Source organism: Vidua chalybeata, chromosome 2, assembly GCF_026979565.1.
Source record: "Vidua chalybeata isolate OUT-0048 chromosome 2, bVidCha1 merged haplotype, whole genome shotgun sequence".
Taxonomy (NCBI): Eukaryota; Metazoa; Chordata; class Aves; order Passeriformes; family Viduidae; genus Vidua; species Vidua chalybeata.
In genome coordinates this window covers 61,390,236-61,398,875 of record NC_071531.1, presented here as the reverse complement: position 1 = coordinate 61,398,875, position 8,640 = coordinate 61,390,236, and the positions used below count along the sequence as shown (strand labels likewise).

Below are 8,640 nucleotides of genomic sequence, written 5' to 3'. Positions count from 1 at the left end.
ATATATGTAAATAAATACTGATGAATCTAAAAAGGAATAAAATATTACATGGCTTTCCCCAAAACCAAATGCATCATTTTACCTTTTCTGTCAAGATGCCTGATGTGTCTTCAGAATGGCATGCACCCCAGGTCACAAGTAGTAAAAGCTATTCTCATTTTGTAGAACAAATTTCCCATGTTTAAAAACCTCAGAATTAAATCCCTTATTTTCTCCTACATCCCATTGCTGCTCCTTGGCTGCAGGCTGTACCATCTCCACATCCTCATTGTCTCAAAGTCTTCACTTGGTTTTCGGTGAACACCCCAGACAGGAACATAAACACTAACACACTTCATGTGCAGATGGAAAGATTAAAAAACTTGTTTAAAAAGATGTACAGCATGTTCATAGGAGAAAGGTAGGGAGTTTAGATACCTAGATGACTAGACTACAGCCCAATCCATTGAGCTCATCTTCTTCTAAAATGCAGCTGAGTTAACAGAAGCTCTGTGAGCACAGCTGTGCCTGTGTGGAGACATTTTTCTGTAAGCTTCCCTGTACCCCTGCAGAAAGGAGGGGTTTCTTACAGCAGAAATCCCAGACAAAATGCTGTCTGATTTACAGAAGGTGTATGCATACACCTCTGTGATATCTGAACTAAGATTATGAGCCCTTCTTGCCCACTATTAGACTTGAACAAAATCCATTTAATTTTTCACCAAGGACTCATGAAGCCAAGATATTGCACAAGAGAGATTTCATGGCAGTGTTTCTTCCAAGCCTGGGCACAACATTACAGTAGCTGGACTAACCCACATTGAAGCCATTGCCTCAGTCAGAGCCAGGACACAGATACAGCCACGGGAATGCCACTCCATCTCTCAGCTCCTTGTGAGGCAGGGCAACAGCACTGCTTTGCCTTTGCTGACCTCTTCTGTGTTCTACATTTCTGAGGATTTCTAGAGTAAGGAAAAGCCCCTTTTTAGAAAAAAATCCACTGAACAACAAAACAAACAAAAAAACCCAAATAAAAAAAGCAGCAGGCAGCTAAGGAGGTATATGGTTAATTACTAGGCATATAGTTACCTAGCAGTGCAAACTGTATAAAACTCTCTACATGCACATCTGATGAAACCATTAGGTGACCAAAAAAGGCCAAGTAGCCTTGTGCCAGAAATTCTCAATGTAGGTAAAGGAGTCTTAGCATAAAATCACATCTATATAAATACATTTAATGCCGACTCCCATTTTATTCAGCAGACAAAGACCATTGCACTTATATAGCTGCTCCATACCAATTCTTCTGATCTATGTACATTTATACTTCAAACATGAGAATTTACATAAAGCTTACAGTTAGCTAGTCACCAGTTCATAAAGTTTTTCATCCAACAAAAGAAGAAGAATAACACTAGTACCCAGGTGACCAGGAAGAAAAACATGACATTGTTTGATTTACAGCATATCCAACATCTGCAGTTTTTAAAATTATTCCCAGCACATTTATAAATAATTAAGGCACAAACACCACAATTTATGAAGCATTTTGAAGAAGAAGTTTAAAAAAAAAAAAAAAGAAAAAGCCAGCCTACATTCATTAAAAATAGTCTGGCCACATTTAGATTTAAGAAGTAAACATGCATGTTGGAATCCAAGCTGCAGAATTTCCTTTTCTTACATTTTGCACAAAACTCAGCACACAAGTTTTGCTTACCATTTAACATGTTCCACACAAGCTTCTTCATCTGGAAGTCTGTTGCTACTTATGTTGCCAGTGCATTTGAGGTAATCCAGAAGTTGCTTTTCTGTGAGATGTTTAGTAATAAAAATAAATAACACATTATTACTTCATCTATTTACAGTGAAACCCAAAGGAAATATTTCAAATTTATTATTTATTGAAGAAAAAATAAAATTAAAATAAGCACATTATGCTCTTGGAAATAAATTTCCAGCTCCTTTTTATTTTTTCTGATGTATTCATCAAAGACTTATCAAGGGGCTTTGGGATGAGTTATAGAACTTTTTGCTTTCACACTTTTAAAAATCAATTTTTGGTGTGTTTGCAATTGATTTAATGTAGCCTTTGGGATTGTTGAAGCAGAATTTTAAATCTCCGGAGAAATCATGGCCACTTAAATAATCTAAATAGCACTAATATTTTAGTGCTATTTTAGTTTCCTTAGTCTTAGCTGCTTTATTAATGTTCATAACAATTCAAATATAATGTGCAAAATATGTATAAATATCTTCTCAGTCTTTATGGCACTACATGTTATCTGTAAGTCAGACAACAAAGGCTGCCAGACTGACTCCAAGAGCAGACCTGGTCACAGTCAGACTTTTTGGTTCAGGAAACCAAACAGTAAGACCCAGGGAAAAAGAGGCTTTCCTCCTCATGTCCAGATCAGAGTTTGGCTGAGCACTCAGATCTTTTTGTGTTCAGTGGTTCACAGCCAACACTGGGAACAGCCTCACTGACTGCACCAAGGCCTTTGGAAATCCTTCTGAGGTTTCCAAAGGAGTCACATTGTCTGGCAGAGGCACCCTGCACTTGCTGCTGCCAGTGCGTAAGGGGTTAAAAGGGACAGTACTGAACTGAGCCACCTCTCCAGCTCACTGACTGTCCCCTTGGCTTCGAGTGATCAAAAGGGGGATCTTTGAATAGGAGCTGAAGATTTAATTTCAAAAGGTATTAGAGATGTGATACAGAGGCACTATCTGATACCATTTCAGGTGAAAGTATTATGACAGTGTGGTAAAATTATTACAGTTTCAGTGCATGTGTCCTTTTTTTCCCTCACAGAAGAATCAAGATACTTCAAGCTCTTTAAGAAAAGAGACAGTAAAAGGTGAATGACAAAAGCTTGAGCAAAGGGTCAGTGGCAGGTCCCTGGGACTGATTACCTCTTTGAAATCCAGGCAGCAGGGGATGCAAGGTGTCAAAGGCTGCGTAATCACTTCTGCTGAGCATCTAATCACCAGTGGGTCTGATGAGTGGAGAACATGGGGTGAGGGACCAGGAGAGATCACTAAGGAAATACAATGAATCATGCTGCTTTATACTGAAGGGGAAAAAGGAAAAGAAAAACAACAAAAATGCAGCCTAGAGAAACTGCTGGCAAAGGAGACAGGCAAAACAAAGAATTAATAAAACACCTATGTGTGAGGGTAAATAAGAGCTCAATGACTTTAAAGAATGACTTTTCACAGAAGCTCTTTACCCTGATGTCACAGAGTCACTGGGGTAGGTAGGAGGCAATAGGCTAGGAGTCACCATCTGACCCCAAGAAAGAAGAAAATGGCACAGAAAATGTCAACTACAAAATATGGAAATGTCTTTTCAAAGAAGTGAGGAAGACAAATGGGAGACACCTCCCCAAAACCCAGGCTGTATTACCTTCCAGGGCAGGCATAGTTTCTCAGGGAGAGGAGCCCTGCCCCACTGGGAGTGATTCTCCAGAGGTGAAGTGCTTCACTGACCAAGAGCACTGCAAAACCCATCAGCAAAACCCTGCCTACCCCTTAGCATCTACCCAAGGTACACTGGGAGAATAGAAATTTTACTTGTGCTTCAGCAACCTAAATGCAATTCCCAGCCCCTTTCCTACCTTAGCTCCACATTTTCACTTCTTTAAGGGACCACATCACTCTAATCACTGGCAATGTAGAGGCAAGCTTTCCACCCCACCTGCACAATGCTACCCAACAAGCATCTGTAGCTAACAGCTGTGAGGGTGCACACCATTAAATAGCTTCATTAGTTCCACCAGACCCTGTGTGTTCCTGTGTTTCCAGGACAGAGGTGGCAGATGCACTGGTATAGTGCCATCACAGGGAGAGGACAGGAAGATGTTGGAGGTTCTCCAGGGACATGGCCATATCCCTACCATGGAGTTTAGGATGACCACTCACCAGGATGGACAGGGCTCATGAGAAGAGAGGCTACAGGTCCCTACCCTGTCCCAGGCCAGGCTACAGCCCCTCACACTTTGCTTTTCTTCATGAAGAATAGGCTGGCAGCATCCATTTAAAACACACATTAAAGAACTGCTTTCCAGTGGATTGGCATAGCTCTGGTCAGGGGGAATTTACGAAAGCAACATATGCACATGTACATGAGGACATGCACTCCTGAAGGGACTGAGAATTACACTTCCAGAATTAAAATGGAAAATGCAATTCTGTTTAATGATGGTTACAGGTTTAGCTATACTTTTCTAGATAAACCTGGGTAACAGCAAAGCATCACTTGTATTGTTAAAAGCTGTATTTATCACGACCTCTGGCAAGTTCAGAAAGAAATTCCCATAAAACAGGGTGGATATTTACCTCTGCATTACTCTTATCTTACCAAGTTTCAGGGAATGTACTGACCTGTAAAGCTATCTAGTGGCTAACTGGATGTTTATCAACAAAGTATTCCAGCAGCAGTGTTGTTTTTTCCCAGTTACAAGCTACACATTAGTTGCACAGTGTTTTCAGTACTTGTGTGACCACTAAAATGACATATTCAGGATAATGAGGTTTCTAGTGGTTTTGAAATGTTATTTAAATGCTGATTTCAGAAGTACTGTTCATAACCTCTGTTAGGTCTGCCGAGAAAGTACAATTTCCAAGAGGTTTATATCAGCATAAATCTATGGAGCTTTGTTGAAGCATTGCATTCAGAGCAAAATTTTGCCACTCACCTGACTAGATACTTTTTAGCTAGGTCAGTGGTTTGTGAGTAACCTGCAGCACCATAAATTGATAGGCACAGAAAAGCATTTCAGTTAAATGTGATCCCTGAACGCCTTTAAAGTTCTTTTTCTCTTATTTTCCAACACTGTTCTTTTAGTTTGGAGGAAATTTTCTACATCCAACTTGGTTTTAACCTATCGCCAAAGTACTTTTGCAAATGGAGTTTGCAAATGGAGTTTGCTATTCAGGAAGCCTGCTTCTCCATGACAGCAAGAGGGGATGGATGGATCTTTGCCTCTGTTTTTCTAAAAGGCCAAGGTGTATAGCTAGGTGTGTGGCTGGGCTCCTGAATGACATCACGTAAGTCACATCATCTTTCTTCACTTCAGATTCCCACACACTTGGAAATAAGTAGATAAAACACTATAAAATTCTGTAATAAAATCCTTGAAACAGGTGGGTCTTATTTTTCTAAGAAACAAAGACCTGTGCATTTGCAATGTGGCCAGAGCAAGGATTAGTAAATCAGGTCACACCCTGGCTCTGACACTGCCTTCCTCTGTGGCTCAACTCACCTCTCCTTGCCTTCATTTCCTATATCTGGTAGAGTTGGTATTTACTCTGCTTCACCTGCACAGAATACTGTGGTAAATCTTACTGCCATATAAGAAAGACTCTGAATTACTGAATAATAGAGATTTGAGAACTGAAGAGACCTCTGGAGCTTGTCTGGTCTGATCCCTGCCCCACTCAGTTAGGGCCACCTATGGCAGTTGCTCAGGACCTCAGGTAGGATTTGATTATCCCCAAGGAAGGAGATTCCATCACCTCTCTGGGCAATCTGTGCCAAGGCTTGGTCACCCTCACAGGAAAAATGTGTTTTCTGATGTTCAGAGGGAACTTGATGCATTTCCAGTTGTGCCCATCACCTCCTATCCTGCCACTGGGCATCATGGAGAAGATCCTGGTTCTGTCCTTTTTTCACCCTCCCTTCAGGTATTTGTACACATTGATAAGTTCCCCCTTGAGGCTTCTCTTCTCTGAGCTGAACAGTCCCAGTTCTCTCAGCCTTTCTTCATAGGGAAGATGCTCCAGCAGTTTACTCATTTTTGCAGCTCTTGGCTGCCCTTGTTCCAGTAGTTCCATCTCTCTCTTGTGCTGGGGAGTCCAGAACTGGATGAACATCTATGAATAGCTGAGAAAAAAAGATATAATAATTACTAAAAACAAAGTTCCCTTAGAGTTAGAGACTTCAGGAGTCTACTGGTTAGTTTACCAAGGAGAAAGTTAAGGGAGAAGCTTGATCACAATTTTTACGGACCAAGACATGGAATACAATGTAAGTTAAGTAATTGTCAGTTCATCAGACAAGAGTGAAACAAGGCCAAATGACCCAATTTGAAAGGGGACAGAAGAGAAATGAAGTGCAGTGCAATTAGTTGTTTAACAATGGCAGCAATTAGCTGCTGGAAAATTTACCAAGTATTCTGGCTGATTCTCTGTATCTGGTGATTAAATCAAGATCAGATTTTTTTGATTCCTTTGAAGTCTTATCCCAGCTCATATAAAAATTCCTCTGGCCTGTGTGATGCAATAAGTCAGACAAAAAATTATCACAACAGTCCTTTCTGGCTCTATCACCTACTTTTATATGAGAAAATATTTGCTCTTCTGATGATTAGGCAATTAAAATTGCAAAACAACGGACAATTCCTAAAATTCAGCAGGGTTTAATGCCTTGAGCTAGTCTTTGCCTCAGTCTGTGAACAAAATTCTGAACACAAAAAAACCCCACAACTGGACTTATCTCTAAAACAAGCCAGAAAGAAGACAGAGAAGAATTTGGTAGTTTAAATGTCAGTTTGGCGTACCCAGCCTATCGCAGCTGTGCGCTAATCAGCAGTAGCACCTGTGTGCCAGACACAGGCTGATAACATCTCCACGCTGCTGATCATCATCAAGTGTGGCAGCCAGATTTGTTTATAAAATCTGAAGCATCTTTAAAGGAAAGCTGTTAAGGGGTTTTTTGTCCTAGTAAAACTGCTCAGAGTAAAAAAGCCTGCATTTACCCTGGATAGGAGTCCTTTAAAAAACAGTTCTTGAACTTAGCTAGGAGCTGTAACGCATTGACTGGCATAGGTCAGGCTGCAGCAATTATGTGTTTGGATTCTGGAGCCAGTCTACCAGATGCACCAAGGAGGAGCAACTTTTCTGTAATAGCCTTGATAATAGGTTTCTAAGGGAGACTGCTCCTTGGAAGCAAAGTGCTCTGATGCCATTTACAAAGGTGCACCACAAGAAGACGGGAAGGCATTAGGAGAGAAAACACAACATATGTTAATCATCTGCAATTCAATCAGTTTTCTGTATAGCTGGGAAATGAATAATTTTGTGTAATGCTAAGCACAAGACTGTGACTCTTTGTAGATAGTCCTTGAACTGAAACAATAAAGAAAGCAGCATGCTGCTTGTCATTCTATTGCAGCCCTCATGAAAGCCAAAATAAGCTTTAGGAAAGTTCATGTCTAATTTTCAGACTTGGCTGCTCTAAAGACATCAAGGAGCCCGAAGAATTTCCCTACAGATGAGTCATCCTTACTACTTTCATGTTATTTATCCGACCAAACATGAAATCCAACCCAGATCCAGAACCATAGTGCTGTGGGAAGGTTTGGATGGCACATAACTGGGTATGGAGTCCTGCTCATCAAAAATATGCCACCTCCTAAGCAGACACGCAAATGAGGACATGGATTCAGAGAGGACATGGATTTATCTGGCAGGCATGGAGTTTAATGTCCCCATAGCCATGGGCAAGCCCATGGACAAAGCCTGTGTTTTTCCCACTAGAGGATGATAGAAAGGAGTGGGGGCTGAACATCTACTCCTGCTTGCACCCCATTTCTGTTCATGCTTGCAGCTGATACATATGCTCCACTGGATGCTCAGGTACCATGGCTGCTGGAGGACTCAAAAAACCATGAACAGATTTTTATCTTTTATATTTGGTGCATATCACCACACACTGTGGGTGGAGGTAGTGATGTAAACAACCAGTGTCAAGAACAGCTCTCCCTCCTTCAGCCAAGGCTGGAGCTACATCCCTTTTGCAATGGGCAACATTTTAGCTCATTTGCTACAGCTGAATAACTTAAAAATTATGTAACATGGTGAGAAATTTAAATTTAAGCTGTATGTGTTTATAAGCCAAGGAAATAGCAGCATTATTTATTTTGTCCCCAAACCCCTGGTAATCAGCACATAGACAGCTGTATATAAGTCCTTTCTCTTCACACACATACCATCAACTCTTCTCTCTCCTGCTCTTGGCATTCCTTCTTATGCCTGATTCATTATATCTGCTGGAAATTTTTGAAAAGGAAAGCTCAAAAAAGACTAGAATAAAAAAAAAATCACTAATATACTTTCCTCAGTTAATAGAGGAAAGCCAAGCAATGAGGGAAATTCACACACACATCCTAAAAACTATAAATAGAAGAAGCTCTTAGTTTGGCAGAGGGTGTCTGCATATAAATGCAGGATTTCTGAGACCAGCCCAGTGTGTGCATGCATACACATATATCAGCTGAAAAAAATCAGCTGTGCCTCCCTGCCATCCCAAAGCAGATCTGGCCCTTGGTGCATGGCTACCACACACCATCCCCCAAGCAGGGTGGCAGTGTGGCAGGAGAAATTCCAGATTTGTTTTGGCAAATGGGAGAAATGTGCCACAAGGGTGAAGGATACAGTGGTGCCAAACACAAAAAGTATGAGATGCAGGCAGGAGCACATCAGCTGGGGAGGAGCTGCTGGGTGGCATTTTGGCACAGCGTGAGCTGGGGCACATGCCACTCACAAGGCCAGCACAAGCCCATGATGCCTGGCTGGCACAGGAAAGGTGGACATTATAGAAAGGTACATGAGCACAGTCACACAACTTTCTTCCTTCTTCAGTTTCTGCCAGACTGCTGTTAT

General features: G+C 41.2%; 1 long non-coding RNA gene across 1 annotated transcript; it reads right to left on the bottom strand.

Moving 5' to 3' along the window:
* Positions 1-781: 781 nt before the first annotated feature.
* On the bottom strand, positions 782-3,023 carry LOC128784112 (uncharacterized). The gene is made up of 3 exons (XR_008429366.1): positions 2,890-3,023; positions 1,697-1,787; positions 782-941 (listed from the first exon to the last, which is right to left on the bottom strand). It is a non-coding gene; the product is annotated as an uncharacterized LOC128784112 (long non-coding RNA).
* Positions 3,024-8,640: the final 5,617 nt, after the last annotated feature.